Genomic DNA, 5114 nt, shown 5'->3' on the forward strand with positions numbered 1-5114 from the left:
TAAGAAATTGGACAATTCAAGTTCAAAGGCAGTTCGTTCCTAATTGGAGTGGTTGGTGTTTTCGGTAGTTCTAGAGATCGGATTTCACTCAAACAAAACCAAATGACTCCTCCCACCATATTAAGTTGTTGCCCAAGTTTTGGGCTCGATCCGAAAATAATAGGTGTAAGAAATTGGACAATTTATCTTCTAAGGCAGTTTGTTCCTAATCGGAGTTGTTGGTGTATTCCATAGGTCTAGAGATCGGATTTCACTCAAAACTAACCAAATGACTCCTCCCACCTTATTATGATGTTGCCCAAGTTTTGATTTCGATCCGAAATCAATCGGTGTAAGAAATTGGACAATTTATGTTTAAAGGCAGTTCGTTCCTAATCGGAGTGGTTGGTGCATTCCATAGTTCTAGAGATCGGATTTCACTAAAAACTAAACAAATCACTCCTCCCGCCATATTATGATGTTGCCCAAGTTTTGGCCTCGATCCGAAATCAATAGGTGTAATAAATTGGACAATTTATCTTCTAAGGCAGTTCGTTCCGAATCGGAGTGGTTGGTGTATTCCATAGTTCTAGAGATCGGATTTCTCTCAAACTTAACCAAACGACTCCTCCCACCATATTATGACGTTGCCCAAGTTTTGGGCTCGATCCGACATCAATAGGTGAAAGAAATTGGACAATTCAAGTTCAAAGGCAGTTCGTTCCTAATTGGAGTGGTTGGTTTTTTGGGTCGTTCTAGAGATCGGATTTCACTCAAACTTAACCAAATGACTCCTCCCACCATATTATTATGTTGCCCAAGTTTTGGGCTCGATCCGAAATCAATAGGTGTATGAAATTGGACAATTTATCTTCTGAGGCAATTCGTTCCTAATCGAAGTGGTTGGTGTATTCCATAGTTCTAGAGATCGGATTTCACTCAAAACTAACCAAATGACTCCTCCCACCGTATTATGATGTTGCCCAAGTTTTGGGCTCGATCCGAAATCAATAGGTGTAAGAAACAGGACAATTTATGTTCAAAGGCAGTTCGTTCCTAATCGGAGTTGTTGGTGTACTCCATAGTTCTAGAGATTGGATTTCACTCAAAACAAACCAAATGACTGCTCCCACCATATTAACATGTTGCCCAAGTTTTGGGATCGTTCCAAAATCAATAGGTTTAAGAAATGGGAAAATTTCTGTTCAAAGGCAGTTCGTTCCTAATCGGAGTGGTTGGTGTATTCCATAGTTCTACAGATCGGATTTCACTCAAAACTAACCAAATGACTCCTCCGCCATATTATGTTGTTGCCCAACTTTTGGGCTCGATCCGAAATCAATAGGTCTAAGAAATTAGACAATTCAAGTTCAAAGGCAGTTAGTTCCTAATTGTAGTGGTTGGTGTTTTGGGTAGTTCGAGAGATTGGATTTCACTCAAACTTAACCAAATGACTCCTCCCACCATATCATGATGTTGCCCAAGTTTTGGGCTCGATCCGAAATCAATAGGTGTAAGAAATCGGACAATTCAAGTTCAAAGGCACTTCGTTCCTAATTGGAGTGGTTGGTGTTTTGGGTAGTTCTAGAGATCGGATTTCACTCAAACTTAACCAAATGGCTCCTCCCACCATATTATGATGTTGCCCAAGTTTTGGGCTCGATCCGAAATCAATAGGTGTAAGAAATTGGACAATTTATGTTCAAAGGCAGTTCGTTCCTAATTGGAGTGGTTGTTGTATTCCATAGTTCTAGAGATCGGATTTCACTCAAACAAAACCAAATGACTCCTCCCACCATATTATGGTGTTGCCCAAGTTTTGGGCTCGATCCGAAATCAATAGGTGCAAGAAATTGGACAATTCAAGTTCAAAGGCAATTCGTTCCTTGTTGGAGTGGTTGGTTTTTGGGTAGTTCTAGAGATTGGATTTCACTCAAACATAACCAAATGACTCCTCCCACCATATTATGATGTTGCCCAAGTATTGGGCCCGATCCGAAATCAATAGGTGTAAGAAATTCGACAATTTATGTTCAAAGGCAGTTCGTTCCTAATCGGAGTGGTTGGTGTATTCCGTAGTTCTAGAGATCGGATTTCACTAAAAACACACCAAATGACACCTCCCCCCATATTATGGTGTTGCCCAAGTTTTGGGCTCGATCCGAAATCAATAGGTGTAAGAAATTGGACAATTTATTTTCAAAGGCAGTTCGTTCCTAATTGGGTGGGTTGGTGTATTGGGTAGTTCTAGAGATCGGATTTCACTCAAACTTAACCAAATGACTCCTCCCACCATATTATGATGTTGCCCTGGTTTTGGGCTCGATCCGAAATCAATAGGTCTAATAAATCGGACAATTCAAGTTCAAGGGCAGTTCGTTCCTAATTGGAGCGGTTGGTGTTATGGGTAGTTCTAGGGATCGGATTTGGACAATTCAAGTTCAAAGGCACTTCGTTCCTAATTGGAGTGGTTGGTGTTTTGGGCAGATCTAGAGATCGGATTTCACTCAAAACTAACCAAATGACTCCTCCCACCATATTATGATGTTGCCCAAGTTTTGGGCTCGATCCGGTATCAATAGGTGTAAGAAATTCAAAGGCAGTTCGTTCCTAATTGGGTGGGTTGTTGTATTGGGTAGTTCTAGAGATCGGATTTCACTTAAACTTAATCAAATGACTCCTCCCACCATATTATGATGTTGCCCAAGTTTTGGGCTCGATCCGAAATCAATAGGTGTAAGAAATTCGACAATTTATGTTCAAAGGCAGTTCGTTCCTAATCGGAGTGGTTGGTGTATTCCATACTTCTAGAGATTGGATTTCACTCAAAACACACCAAATGACACCTCCCCCCATATTATGTTGTTGCCCAAGTTTTGGGCTCGATCCGAAATCAATAGGTGTAAGAAATTCGACAGTTTATGTTCAAAGACAGTTCGTTCCTAATTGGTTCGGTTGGTGTATTGGGTAGTTCTAGAGATCGGATTTCACTCAAACTTAACCAAATGACTCCTCCCACCATATAATGATGTTGCCCAAGTTTTGGGCTCGATCCGAAATCAATAGGTGTAAGAAATTGGACAATTCAAGTTCAAAGGCAGTTCGTTCCTAATTGGAATGGTTGGTGTATTCCATAGTTCTAGAGATCGGATTTCACTCAAAACTACCCAAATGACTCCTCCCACCATATTGTGATGTTGCCCAAGTTTTGGGCTCGATCCGAAATCAATATGTGTAAGAAATTGGACAATTCAGGTTCAAAGGCAGTTCGTTCCTAATTGGAGTGGTTGGTGTTTTGGTCAGTTCTAGAGATTGGATTTCACTCAAACATAACCAAATGACTCCTCCCACCATATTATGATGTTGCCCAAGTTTTGGGCTCGATCCGAAATCAATAGGTATAAGAAATTGGACAATTTATCTTCTAAGGCAGTTCGTTCCTAATCGGAGTGGTTGGTTTATTCCATAGTTTTAGAGTTCGGATTTCACTCAAACTTAACCAAATGACTCCTCCCACCGTATTATGTTGTTGCCCATGTTTTGGGCTCGATCCGAAATCAATAGGTGTAAGAAATTGGACAATTCAAGTTCAAAGGCAGTTCGTTCCTAATTGGAGAGGTTGGTGTTTTGGGTAGTTCTAGAGATTGGATTTCACTCAAACTTAACCATATGACGCCTCCCACCATATTCTGATGTTGCCCAAGTTTTGGGCTCGATCCGAAATCAATAGGTGTAAGAAATTGGACAATTCAAGTTCAAAGGCAGTTCGTTCCTAATTGGAGTGGTTGGTGTTTTGGGTAGTTCTAGAGATCGGATTTCACTCAAACGTAACCAAATGACTCCTCCCACCATATTATGATGTTGCCCAAGTTTTGGGCTCGATCCGAAATCAATAGGTGTAAGAAATTGGACAATTCAAGTTCAAAGGCAGTTCGTTCCAAATTGGGGTGGTTGGTGTATTGGGTAGTTCTAGATTTCGGATTTCACTCCAACTTAACCAAATGACTCCACCCACCGTATTATGATGTTACCCAAGTTTTGGGCTCGTACCGAAATCAATAGGTGTAAGAAATTGGACAATTCAAGTTCAAAGGCAGTTCGTTCCTAATTGGGGTGGTTGGTGTATTGGGTAGTTCTAGATTTCGGATTTCACTTAAACTTAACCAAATGACTCCTCCCACCGTATTATGATGTTGCCCAAGTTTTGGGCTCGATCCGAAATCAATAGGTGTAAGAAATTGGACAATTCAAGTTCAAAGGCAGTTCGTTCCTAATTGGAGTGGTTGGTGTTTTGGGTAGTTCTAGAGATCGGATTTCACTCAAACTTAACCAAATGACTCGTCGCACCATATTATGATGTTGCCCAAGGTTTGGGCTCGATCCGAAATCAATAGGTGTAAGAAATTGGACAATTCAAGTTCAAAGGCAGTTCGTTCTTAATTGGAGTGGTTGGTGTATTCCACAGTTCTAGAGATCGGATTTCACTCAAAACTACCCAAATGACTCCTCCCACCATATTGTGTTGTTGCCCAACTTTTGGGCTCGATCTGATATCAATAGGTGTAAGAAATTGGACAATTCAAGTTCAAAGGCAGTTCGTTCCTAATTGGGGTGGTTGGTGTATTGGGTAGTTCTAGACTTCGGATTTCACTCAAACTTAACCAAATCACTCCTCCCACCGTATTATGATGTTGCCCAAGTTTTGGGCTCGATCCGAAATCAATTGGTGTAAGAAATTGGACAATTCAAGTTCGAAGGCAGTTCGTTCCTAATTGGAGAGGTTGTTATTTTGGGTAGTTCTAGGGATTGGATTTCACTCAAACTTAACCAAATGACTCCTTCCACCATATTCTGATGTTGCCCAAGTTTTGGGCTCGATCCGAAATCAATAGGTGTAAGAAATTGCACAATTCAAGTTCAAAGGCAGTTCGTTCCTAATTGGAGTGGTTGGTGTTTTGGGTAGTTCTAGAGATCGGATTTCACTCAAACTTAACCAAACGACTCCTCCCACCATATTATGATGTTGCCCAAGTTTTGGGCTCTATCCGAAATCAATAGGTGTAAGTAATTGCACAATTCATGTTCAAAGGCAGTTCGTTCCTAATTGGGGTGGTTGGTGTATTGGGTAGTTCTAG

This window comes from Prunus avium, chromosome 6, assembly GCF_965620075.1.
Source record: "Prunus avium chromosome 6, drPruAviu1.hap1.1, whole genome shotgun sequence".
In the NCBI taxonomy this organism is placed as follows: domain Eukaryota; kingdom Viridiplantae; phylum Streptophyta; class Magnoliopsida; order Rosales; family Rosaceae; genus Prunus; species Prunus avium.